The following is a 13,499-nucleotide window of genomic DNA, read 5'->3' as shown; positions in this document are numbered from 1 at the left end:
TTGTCATTGGCTTTCAGCTAGGTCTCAGTAGTGCACTATTGCTCCCACAACAAAGGATACCAAGAGAATGAAGCAAATTAGATCATAGAATTAAATTGGAAAGTTGTCTATCTGAATCATCAAAGAAAAATGTGGGGTTCCACGTCGCTTTAACATGTAAGTGCATTTTACGAATAGTCTTCACTTAGGGATGGACGATGATGATAATTATTATTATTAATTATCAATAATTTATAAAGCACCGCAAAATTCAGTATAGTTGATCATTATTATTCTTTATTGTAGATGACTTTAATATACAAACTATTAATGTTGTTAAGGTTATTAATATCAGTGCAATGGTTATTAGAAGCCATTAATATCTACAATACGCCTGTATAAACTCTGTAGACAGAACGTTGCATTTTATTAGACAAAAGGATATTGCTTCATTAAAAAGGTTAATGAGCATTGCAGGATGGAAAACCACTAATTTCGCAAGGGTGCAATTAAACAGAATTGCATCAATTAATCATTACCAGAGCAAGGTTAAGACAACATACTTGTAATAATAATTACAAGCAGAAGGACTATATCCTTGATTTGTGTCTAGAATGTGGGGCTGAACTTATAAAACAAGTGTGTAATCATTACTTCTAGCTTGTCCAAACTGGATGTTGAAAAATATGGCTAACTTAAAGGGGCATGAAACACAATTTTTTTCTTTCACAATTCAGATAGAGCAGTATTTCTCAACCGCGTTCCTCAAGTTCCTCCCCCAACAGACCAGGTTGTCATTATAGCTGAACCAGAGCACAGGTGAATTAATCAGCTGATCAGTAACCATGGTTACTAAACTGCTCTCACCCATCAGCTGATTATTTTACCTGTGCACTGGTTTAGCTATAATGAAAACCTGGGCTGTTGGGGTTACTTGAGGACCACGGTTGAGAAACAATGATAAAGAGAATACAATTTATACAATTTTCCAATTTACTTCAATCAAATTTACTTCATTTTCTTGATATCCTTTGTTGAAGGAGCTAACTGAATACACTGGGTGAGCTTGCCCAATGCATCAGATGAGTGCCCTTTGCTTGTTGTCCTGGGATCACTGTTATTTTCAAAAAATTGCATTTGTCCATATTCACTTTCAGGTCTGAGAATCAAGTAATGACTATGGATGCAGGTGACTTGCGCTAAGCCACAAAGATGTTCCTGTAGTAATTATAACAACTTGTGAGCACCAATAGGTTTTTTTGTAGGTTAAAGGGACATTGAACAAAAATATTTTCTTCTTGACAGAGCATACTATTTAAAGGGACACTGAACCCAAATTTTTTCTTTAGTAATTCAGAAAGAGCATGCAATTTTAAGAAACTTTCTAATTTACTCCTATTATCATTTTTTTTCGTTCTCTTGCTATCATTATTTGAAAAAGAAGGCATCTAAGCTTTTTTTGGTTTCAGTACTCTGGACAGCAGTTTTTTATTGGTGGATGAATTTATCTACCAATCAGCAAGGACAACCCAGGTTGTTCACCAAAAATGGGCCGGAATCTAAACTTACATTCTTGCATTTCAAATAAAGATACCAAGAGAATGAAGACAAGTTGATAAAAAAAAGTAAATTAGAAAGTTGCTTAAAATTTCATGCTCAGTCTGAATCAAGAAAGAAAATTTTTGGGTACAGTGTCCCTTTAAGTTTCCAATGCGCTTCTATTATCGCATTGGCTTCAGTGTCAGACCATGGTTTGTTGAAGAGAATACCTAGCTAAGTAGCATGTAGTCTGCCTGGAGCACTACTTAACAGCACCCACTGCTGCCCCCTAGAGCTTGCTGCTATATATTACTCCAGAACATGCACGCTCCTGAGCATACCTAAATGCTTTTCAACAAGATACCAAGGGGTCCATTTATCAAAGGCTTCGCACCCCTATGACTGCAGGTACTCACAAAAGAACCTGCAGTCTGTAGTCCTCTTTGTCACCTAATTCTATCTGAATTTTGAAATATTTTTGGGGGGTTTACGTCACCTTCAATCCGCATCCTTCAGCACAGTTTCAAAATGTATCCTTTGCGGTGTTTGTTGTCTGCTAGTATGGTCTCTCTCCCTTTGACCATATCTATCTGCACCTCACTCACTTTAAAGGGAAAGTCTACTCCAGAATGTTTATTGTTTAAATAGATAGATAATCCCTTTATTGCCCATTCCCCAGTTTTGCATAACCAACACAGTTATATTAATACACTTTTTATCTTTTGTGATTACCTTGTATCTAAGCCTCTGCAGACTGCCCCCTTATCCCAGTGCTTGTGGCAGACTTGTATTTTAGCCAGTCAGGGCTGACTCTTAAATAATTCCACTGGAGTGAGCACAATGGTATCTATATGGCACACATGAACTAGCACTGTCTCGCTGTGAAAAACTTTCAAAATGCACTGAGATAAGAGGTGGCCTTCAAGGCCTTAGAAATAAGCATATGCAACTACCTAGTTTTAGCTTTCAACAAAGAATACCAAAAGAACAAAGCAAATTTTATAAAAGTATATTGGAAAGTTGTTTAAAATTGCATTCCCCATCTGACTAGACTGTCCCTTTAATATTTTCCCTACATTTCTTACTCTCCAGTGCCCCCCCCCCCCCATTCTGCATTTCCAGTCCTCTCAAAGCCTACATCTAATATCCCATCTATGTTTCTTGACATCTCATGTCACTCTCCTGCAGTGATCCTTTCCATCAAACAGCTATACTGAACTGTACAGCTATAAAAATCCCTGGTGTAAAAATAGGTTATCTCATAGTTTTTTCAAAATGTTTGCAGTTATCAAACACCTAGAAAATAAGGCATCTGCTCTACAAGGTTTTATGTAAAGGGGTTCTACTGTCTGCACCAACTGAAAAATAATCTGAAATGTAAAGAAGATGTTGAAACCACAGTATAATGTGAGCATTCTTGCTTCCTTTTGGTATAGAAGGTAGCCAAAAATTGACTACCCCTAGGGCTTGATTTATCAAGCCCTGCAGTCTGTATTTATTAAGCAGCGGTCATCAGACAGCTGCTTCAAAGCCTCTTCTCTACCAAGGAATTCCAGTTTTCAGAATCCTGCCTGCACGTGATTGGCTGTGCGCGGGCAGGAGGCGGTGTTGCACGCAAGCGCAAAATAGCATCCATCACTGCAACATATTTTAACCTATCATAGAAATTCCTTACTGCAAACCAACACAATAACTTGCTAATTATGCTTAGGTTTCCCTATGAAGAAAACTAGAGCATTAACAACCCAGATCCTAAATGCTCAAACCCTGCCCAGATCATTTAATAGAGCTCTGCTGGACTGACCATACTCCAACAACGTGCACTCAGGATCCTGAACAAGAATGAAGCTCCACCCCTGCACATAGAGTGCCAAACTGCCAGGAACAATTGTAGAAATGTTTGGGGCATGTGATTGCACTTTCATGAATGCTTATATATGTGATATTTATTATATATCATTATATAGTTTGTATCGAACTCCAATGCACTTTAAATGCTCATTTATAATATTTAAAAGGACATTAGACAGCAAATTAAATTCCACATAAACCTTTAAATATCCATAACAGCAAAAACTTTGTGATATACTTCATTTTTTATTTTGCTTGCCGTCTTGCAATTTAACTCTTCAAAAAAATGTTTTCCTTAGACAGACTGGAGTGTATTTAGTAGGGTCCAGAATGCTGACACTAGAACATTCTACACAATGATTGCTTGATCAGTGTGTAGAATATTGTAGTAGAGCTGCTCCAATTTCCATATGTATTTATTGCAATGTAGTTCTTGTTTGCTTATATATACTATGCTTTAGTGATGTCTCGTTGAGTGCAACAAAATACACAGGATGTATATCACTGTCAATCAAAATATAAAAAATACATTATGGAAACTATTAAAGTATAAGTTTCTTATCCAGATAAAATGCTAGATTAGCAAATTGGCTCTTAGTCCAATCACATGTAGCAGTGTATATTTTGCACTGATGCACCAACCAAAAGAACTAGAAATCAACACCTTGCTAATCCTTAATTAATTAATTAATTAATTAATTAATTAACTAACTAGGTAGTGAATTCCCATTATAAACTGTAAAGATAACATATCCTAGCACTTTATGGAATAGTAAAATAAGAAAAGATCTGGGGGGAAAAAGGCTGCTCATATATGGTTGCCATGACAACTACTGCACTTGTAGAATGTTAATATTTTTATCCAAAAAAAAATTGGACTTGATGTGCAAAGGAATATAAATGAAATCTTATAAAATCTGATGTCAGTAGGATTTGGGGCTTGGGGCATAATGTCATAATAATGAAAGCGTACATATTATGATCAGTAAGACTCCATTACATTATATGATGCTACAAAATGCGTATCAGCTGAGAAGTCTGCCCGGATTTACTAAATGTGTGTCCGTTTCAGCTGCAGTTAGTGGACTTCTCTTATGATAAAACAGTTCATTTATGCAGTAATGGGTAAACTCATAGCTTTCAATTGTCCCAAAGTGTGTGTGTGCGGGTGGGGGGAGCTTAATGGGACATGAAAGCCAAAATATATTTGGACAGAGCACGCAATTTTAATAGACTTTTCAGTCTTTCTTTTTTTTAAAAAGCATACTAAGGTAGGCTCCTGAGCCCTAATATACTACTGGGAGCTAGCAGCTTATTAGTGGCTAAGCAATTATTCCTCTTCTCAGTGGCTCATAAGAATTTGCAAGTGATAAACAAATTTAGCATTTAATTATTGCACCATTTATTGCCTATCACTTACACATTAGAACATTTTATTATTAATTTTTTTTTCCTTTTAAAAGGGTCATTAAACACTAAATACATTTTATAAGCACATTATTGAGGTTATTCTCCCCCTCCCTATAGTCATATGCAAAACACTGAAGGGACAGCACTTTCAGAATGGACCAGGTACACATCCTGTGACCCTGCAACATGCTTAGTTTTTGGTGCTATAGCACTCTCAGGAAGCTGTACTATTGCTAGAGTCACAGGCAGTTAACCCCAGACAAGCCTGGGTGCAGGTCCATAGGGAAAATTACAAAACAAACAATACAGCACACAGAAAAAGTCCAGCACTCGCTCTCAGCTAAGATTAAAAGCAAAACTGGAAGAGTCAGTTACCGCATTTGGCCATTTGCTCCTATAGTCATGGTTGCCGCCATCTGTCTTTCACAACATTTCAGTGCTGATGTGTTTGCGCATGTGCAGCAGCTCTGCTCCAGATACCTGAAGTTTAACCTAGGTTCAAAAACTATATTGCCCATGATTACAAGGAGGTGCACTAATGTATTTAGTGCCCCTTTAAAGGGACCCTTTATTCAACAAAAGTATGTCTTCCATATGCAAGTGCATCATGTAAACATGCAGGAATTGCTTTCCCTGAAAAATGATGAAAAAATAAATGTGACTACTATACCAGTATTGGTTATACACTTACTACTAATGATAACTGGATCAGAGAGGAGGATCGAGAAGTATCCATTAACCAATCAGAATTAGCAAAATGAATCAGAATTAACAGGAAGTATCTATCAGCCAATGTGCTTTTAAAAAACAACAACACTGGGTACTCTTTCATATGGACTGGTTACACACTAGACACAGCTAACCACGGTCATTATGTATCAAAACGGTCTTTGATTTGCAGTTTGTATCTCTGCTGAACCCAATGAGCGACAGTAGAGTTGTTTTTCCATTTTTATACTAATGTCCCTTGCAATATGTGTGTATAAACTTAACCTGCTAAAACATCTGTCGCTTTAAAAGTAGGCAATCTGAAATATTAGTTTTTTTTAAAATCCAGATTGCAATGTCTCCATATAAAACATCTGCACCATTCTGTCAATTTCCCCTAATGCTACTGCTTTGTTTGGTTCTTTTCTAATATCAGGACAGTCCTTCGTTAACACTGTCTAAGTGACTGGATAATGATTGGGGGGGGGGGGAAGGACAGGGAATAGGAATGAATTCAAGGCGGTAGCAGTGGAAACAACACAACAGACAGCTGGTGTTTGGGTGGTGGTAAATCACCCTGAAATGAGCCTCTTCCCTCTGCTCAATGAGGCCTAAACAACAAAGGAAGGCACAGCTTGCAGCCGGACAGCCCGCTAGCCAGCCACAGACACACATGACAGCTTTATTCAGGAGCTTGGAGTCAATACAAAAGATTCGAAATCAATCCGACATCCTGCGACCTCAAACAATGCACCAAATCTTCTCAGAATCTAAGCCCCAAAAGAGGAACAGTATTCAGGGGAGATCAAACCACAGGTCTGGCATTGAAAGGAACTAAAGAGAGAAAAATGTTCCCAGTTTATTAATGGTGTTGTCTGTCTGCCGGGTTCAAGCCACTGTAGATTCCATTCATTATACGCTGTTCTTCGCACATTTTCACAAGCTGCATCAACTCAGTGAGAGAATGAGGTTTCTTCCAGCTCAGTTTCTCAATGTGAGACACCCTCCTATGACCCTTTAGATTTTGAATATTCTCACTTAATCCATTTGTCTGCCAAGTCGGCGGTAAAAAAAACAACAACAACAAAAAAACTTGCAAAAATACAAAATCCTACATGCTGGTCTGATGAGGCTTTGTTACCAAACAAAATGTAAGCTGCTGTGTGTATTGCACTATTATGAGATAATAAAATCACCAACAAATGGCAATTATTGGCAGACAAAGCTTGGTTTGCAGTATTGTCAATGATATACCACCTATAACATGCTAACGTGTGTTGCAGATACAATAGATGCATTAAAAACACAGAGTACAATTTCGCCTACTATATCTTCACTAAATATCACTTCTGGGTTCAAATTTTGCTACGTTAAATTTTGTTATATATAATGATTATTATACTGGATTTTATTTAATTTGCTAATTTTCTGGTATCATTTCATAAAACTGGCTTAAAAAAATGCTATACGTGACAGTAAATGACAGCACACAACATATCCTGTGGGTACTACTCATTAACATATCAATGCAGGTCACATACTAACAAGGAGCAATTCCAAAATTGTGCAATTAGTACTTTCTTAAACCACTGCAAGTGGCCGAACATATCTGCAATTCTGTGATTGAAAGAAATCTGAGAGAAAAAAAACAACAATTTCAATTATATCATCACTAAATAATTATTTAATTATATTATTTTTTTAAATCAAATTCTTAGGGTATCTGGGCAGCTTTTATATTTATATAAGGCTGGTGAGAAAAAAAAAAAAAAACATTATTTGCTTTTATTGCTAATTTTGTCTTACTATAAAGTATGACACATTTGGATTAAAACATTCTCATTGCCAGGAAGTTATCAAACTATATAACTATCTAGTCTGAAAAATGTTTTCTACCATTTATGACAGTGATTGCACAAGAAGGTCACGCTCTTCTGTTTGTAAGAGACCTCTCAGTTTTCTGACCCTTTATGCAATTGACAAGACTCCCTACCCTAAATGGCATGGACACAGAGAGCTAATTTCATTGTGTGGGTTAGGTACACTCCCGCAGATCCAGAACAGTCTTTAATGATGTGTGAATATCCACATCACTTCAGAGCCAGAGGGGGAGGGATGAGAGGCAGATAAAACTTCCTCAAGAGCTCTCTTTACTTGAAAGAATTTCTACTACTCAACAGTAGAAAATGGAATCCTGTTTCCCCATCACATTTTTTAGACTTTTATTTCTTTTTTCTTTGGCTTTTGCAACTTACCTCTTCCAATCCACTTCCCAGCAGGGATCAAAATTAAACAGGCTGCCCATATGCCAGAGCTCACTCGTTGTCTGTTCCACTCACTGCCATCTGGCCTATTTACTCAGCCAAAAGAAAGAGACAGAGAGAAGAAGAGAAAGCGAGACACAATAAGAAGGAAGGTGATGACGTTTTCCTCTTCCATCTGCTCTTTGGCCAGGCTCCCAGATGAATCAGTAATGGGGAGTCCAAGCACCAGTAACAATTAACCTAAACATTGCCCTGTTTACTTAACCTATTAGGATAGCCCAAGTAATGCACAGTTCTATCTGACAAATAAATGAGCAATAATATATGCATACACACAAAAAAAAAAGGCAGAAATAAGGAATCGGGAAGAATATTTGGGAGCCAGTGTGATGCTTATTATAATGATGTAACCTAGCCACACAAAAAAAGGTATGCACATACATATTGAACATAATCAAAATGATTTATATTATTACAACCATCTCACTTATTTATGAAATGTCAACCGGTTTCCCAGCACTGAACGGTGGAAGTTCATATAGTTTTCATTATATATTATCACAATACAATTATGTAGAAATAAAGAAAAAGCAGACACACACAAGGATAACGAGGGATCTACTCAAGAGACAGCTTCAATAATAAATAAATAATAAAAGATCATATGCGCTTATCGGTAGAAGAAGTTGCAGCTGAAATAGAACTGTACCGAGGAGACAAGATCAATTAAACTATGGATCATGCACTTGAATTCTCCCTTGCCTGCTGTGCTGAAAACTGGGTAACAATATACTGTAGCGGACCCCTAACTGCAATTCCACAGCCCTTTTAAATTTAAAGGGAATCTCCAGGCAATGTTCTTGCATGTTTTAGGGATACATGACAAGGCCACCAACAGATTACAGGCAGGCCTGACCGAGGTCAGGGGTTGGCTAGACTTTTGCATGATGTACTGAGAGAGGTCGACAGTACAACAAAAAAAAACTCTTCAGTTGCAGCAGCTATGGCTCCTACCTTACCTCAGACCAAACTAGCAGAAACAGAAAGGAAGTCAACAGGACAAGGACCATATGCAGGAGGGGTGGAGTTTTGTCGTGGAAGAAACAAGTCATATCTTACTAGTACACAAATACTAAATAACCAAGAGTGTATAGGTGGAAAAAGAGCTTACAATTTAAAGAAACTTATCTCCACAATAAGTAAGAAGAGAAACAAACTGGATTATATACAGGGAGCATATTTTGTTTAATAAGGAAGGTTGGAAGAAACAAAGATAATAGTATCAGGACTAGATTAAACAGGTTTCTTTTATTTATTGTTATTTTTCCTTTGTCCATATGCTGTCCTGAAGAGACAGGTATTTAGGTTCTCTTTAAAGACTTATGTTTGTAGAGTCTTAAACACAAAGAAAGAGCTTCAGGAATGCAGGGCAGCACGTGATTGGTGTTGAATATTTTAGTGAAAAAAGTTTATGAGAGGAAACGCATCTGAAGCAGAGATTTCTGAGAGAGTGTAACTGAAAAGAACATCAGAAATGTAGAGGGGGCTGTGTTAGTGTGACTTAAAGCTGAGAATACATCATTTAAAAAGGTAATTCCAGGGAAGAGTGGTAGTCAATGCAGGGTTTGTAAAGAGGGAGAACAAAATCTAAATGAAAGGTGAGGCAAATAGGCCATGCCAGACATGAGGTCTCAGTGAAACAAGAGAAAATTGAGGCCATGCTGCACATGAAGAATTTCTAAAAGGTGAGGAAAGTGAGGCCATGGCAGACATGAGGTACTAGTAAAAGGTGAGGAAAGTGAGGCCATGGCAGACATGAGGTACTAGTAAAAGGTGAGGAAAGTGAGGCCATGGCAGACATGAGGTACTAGTGAAAGGTGAGGAAAATGAGGCCATGGCAGACATGAGGTACTAGTGAAAGGTGAGGAAAGTGAGGCCATGGCAGACATGAGGTACTAGTAAAAGGTGAGGAAAGTGAGGCCATGGCAGACATGAGGTACTAGTAAAAGGTGAGGAAAGTGAGGCCATGGCAGACATGAGGTACTAGTAAAAGGTGAGGAAAGTGAGGCCATGGCAGACATGAGGTACTAGTGAAAGGTGAGGAAAGTGAGGCCATGGCAGACATGAGGTACTAGTAAAAGGTGAGGAAAGTGAGGCCATGGCAGACATGAGGTACTAGTAAAAGGTGAGGAAAGTGAGGCCATGGCAGACATGAGGTACTAGTAAAAGGTGAGGAAAGTGAGGCCATGGCAGACATGAGGTACTAGTAAAAGGTGAGGAAAGTGAGGCCATGGCAGACATGAGGTACTAGTAAAAGGTGAGGAAAGTGAGGCCATGGCAGACATGAGGTACTAGTAAAAGGTGAGGAAAGTGAGGCCATGGCAGACATGAGGTACTAGTAAAAGGTGAGGAAAGTGAGGCCATGGCAGACATGAGGTACTAGTAAAAGGTGAGGAAAGTGAGGCCATGGCAGACATGAGGTACTAGTAAAAGGTGAGGAAAGTGAGGCCATGGCAGACATGAGGTACTAGTAAAAGGTGAGGAAAGTGAGGCCATGGCAGACATGAGGTACTAGTAAAAGGTGAGGAAAGTGAGGCCATGGCAGACATGAGGTACTAGTAAAAGGTGAGGAAAGTGAGGCCATGGCAGACATGAGGTACTAGTAAAGGGTGAGGAAAGTGAGGCCATGGCAGACATGAGGTACTAGTAAAAGGTGAGGAAAGTGAGGCCATGGCAGACATGAGGTAACAGTGAAATGTTAGAAAAATTGAGGCTATGACAGACATGAGGTACTAGTAAAAGGTGAGGAAAGTAAGACCATGCCAGACATGAGTTACTAGTGAAAGGTGAGGAAAGTGAGGCCATGGTAGACATGAGGTACCAGTGAAATGTTAGAAAAATTGAAGCCATGCCAGACATGAGGTACCAGCAAAAGGTGAGGAAAGTGAGACCATGGCGGACATGAGGTACTAGTGAAAGGTGAGGAAAGTGAGGCAATGACAGACACAAGGTACTAGTTTTCAGGACGCTGCACATGGAGACTGTAAGAGAATGGAAGAGGCTATTTGCAGTATTGTAAACATACAATGAACACCTATAACTGAAGGTGACTGGGTGATGGTGCTGTCTGAAGGTGAGACAGGAGTAGAAAATGATGCAAATGCTTAGTCAAGAATGCAATTGTATTGTCAACAATATTGGATGTAAAAAAAAAACAGTACGCTTATCTGAAAAATTATATTACTTTCATGGTGGTGAGAGTACGCAAGCTCTGGGATTCAATTCCTGACAACTAGGAGAAGGTAAAACTACCTTGCTTTAAAAATAAGCAGAGGCTCTAAAAGAAGAGTACATAGACAAAGTCAACAGGAGGAGGAGAATGCAGTACAAGTCCCACTGACACCTGAGGCAGGCTAGTGACAAACTTCCCGCTGGAAAATGAATCTCACTCTTACTCAAACTCAATCTGTCCTTTTCCCGACTCTCTGTGGGGGATTATGGGTTTCAAGTAAGTCTGAGAAAAAAAAAAGGCTGGGAAGTGGACAGGGAAGTGGGAGGAGTTAAAAGCTCTTGGTATCTAAAGTATTTTTGCCTCCTCCTTGTGGACAGAACTTGAATCCTACAGGTAATGGCATACTCTCACAACCTTATAAAAGAAACATTGCCAAGAGGTAACATAACTAGAGCAATTTTGGACATGTTGAGCTTTAAACAATAGTATAAAATCTAGAGCAGACGGCAGAAAAATGGTGAAACAAAGAAGCTCAGGAGTGATGATGATAATGCATTTTAGTTATACAATCTGAATGTTTTAAAAAACCAATGTACGAGAGATGAGACATATGACAAAAATGACATTGATAAAAAAAAAGTTAAGGATCCCACCCTGGTGTGGTAACAAAATTACATTTAAAAATATTCAAATAGCCAAAAGGTTCATGCCACAAGTTCTAATACAGGAAAAATTACATGGACATATTCCAATAACAGAACACACAGAGGGGTTGTTCATAATGTATAGTTCTTAAGAGTTTTACCAGTAAACTGTTCAATACATCAGCAGTTGACAAACTAATTTGAAATGCAGAAACCAATCAGAACACAGAGGAGCCAACCAATCATACAAATCTATACAAGCCAGGAAATAAGGAGATGTAGACAGCAGACTGCAAACATTTAGAAGCCAGAACTAAAAAAAATGAAAGAGCTTTGTCAAGCACCAAAATAAATATCCCACTTCCAGCCACTCCACACTGGTATATTAATGCATGTGTACTTAATATTTCTAAGGAAAAAAAATCTCCCATAAATTATTACTAAGAACGACAATATTAGGTATCACAGAATATTTTTCTTTACTGGGAAATGAACAGTTTTTGTGTACTTTCCATTGAAATTTCCATGAAATTCCCAATGGGACTTAAATCTCCATGCTTACATTTCAAAGCAACAGAAACAGAGACTCTGTAGTCACCTTTGCTGTGATGGAAAAATCAAATAGAATTCATCTGTAACATTTTAAAAGATTCTCTAATACCTATATAAAAAGGAAGTCTGTTAGCTAATGGAAAATTTTACTACTGAAGCATAGAGATTTGACACCCAGTTCAGAATAAATAAACATTGTGAATGTCTCATTGTGTGCACGGCACAGACTCTACGATTTATCAAGATTGGTATAAAAGAGACATTTAGCATCAGTTACATTTTGTTCTCAAAGATTTTCCACTTGTATAAACAAATAGGGAAGTTAGGGTGGAATTTAAATTGACACAGATTTATAACAACACTCAATATGCAAGTGTCATACATATTTAATGGAGTGTCTACCAAAACACAGGAAGGAATGTTGGTGTGTGTGTGTGTGTGTGTGTGTGTGTGTATGTATGTATGTATGTATGTATGTATGTATGTGTGTATGTATGTGTGTGTGTGTATGTATATATATATATATATATATATATATATATATATATATATATTCCCTGTTGTGTATTAAATTGCTTACAGACAGATCTTTTATCTTTATTTTTCCATTTGAAAGTTATGCTTTTGCCTGTTGAGCCCACCAATAAGACTAAAAAGGTCAATGCTGACGTAAATAATGTAGTTAGAAGAACTAAGTAAAAATCAATCTCCCAGTAGTGGGGGGTAGGAAAGAGACGAACATGGCCCATTTGAAAGGGTGTTCCTGCAGCAAATTTGAATACAATAAACTCTTATAAGATGCTTACGTGAACAAATTAAAGAACACCCAAATGTTACAGTCAACAGTAGTTATAGATTTTATTAAATCATAAAGAATAGATAGATAGATAGATAGATAGATAGATAGATAGATAGATAGAGCTGGTTATGATGCTACAGTCTTAAAAAACTGGGCATATTATGTACAGAAATGTGTCAGGTTTGTAAACCAAGTCTGAAGCACAATTATGTGGTTTAACTAATCTGATTCCATTAACCAACCCAGCAATTAGTGCCCTGGGAAACAGATAAGGTAAATATAAAATACAAGGTTAAATTAAAGAATAGACTAAACACTTTAACCCTTTAACGCCGTTAGGACATTTTATTTCATCCGAATTTTGCTGGGCTTTAGCACCGAAGGACGAAATACAATGTCCTAACCGCTTGGCTTTCCTGAAGCCACTGGAGCTTCCCTGATGGGATCGCAGTCTGGAGGGCATGCCTAACATCATAGGGACGCCCCCCTGACGTGATCCCATCATTGAAATCTCGTGATCA

The 13,499-nt window shown here is 37.9% G+C and overlaps 1 protein-coding gene across 3 annotated transcripts in view; it reads right to left on the bottom strand.

Annotated features, from left to right (window-relative positions):
- SETBP1 (SET binding protein 1) overlaps positions 1–13,499 on the bottom strand; it is a 283,742-nt gene that overhangs the window by 191,507 nt on the left and 78,736 nt on the right. The window contains exon 1 of one of the 3 annotated variants that reach the window (XM_053701057.1): positions 7,743–9,995. The exons of the other annotated variants lie outside the window; for them this stretch is intronic. The gene's annotated coding sequence lies outside the window, so the exon portion shown is untranslated. Of the gene's footprint in view, positions 1–7,742; positions 9,996–13,499 lie in introns of those variants that run through there. 3 annotated transcript variants of the gene reach the window in all.

The sequence above is a fragment of the Bombina bombina genome, chromosome 2, assembly GCF_027579735.1.
Source record: "Bombina bombina isolate aBomBom1 chromosome 2, aBomBom1.pri, whole genome shotgun sequence".
NCBI classification, from domain to species: Eukaryota; Metazoa; Chordata; class Amphibia; order Anura; family Bombinatoridae; genus Bombina; species Bombina bombina.
The sequence above is the reverse complement of the archived record's forward strand: the minus strand, read 5'-3'. Positions and strand labels throughout refer to the sequence as shown.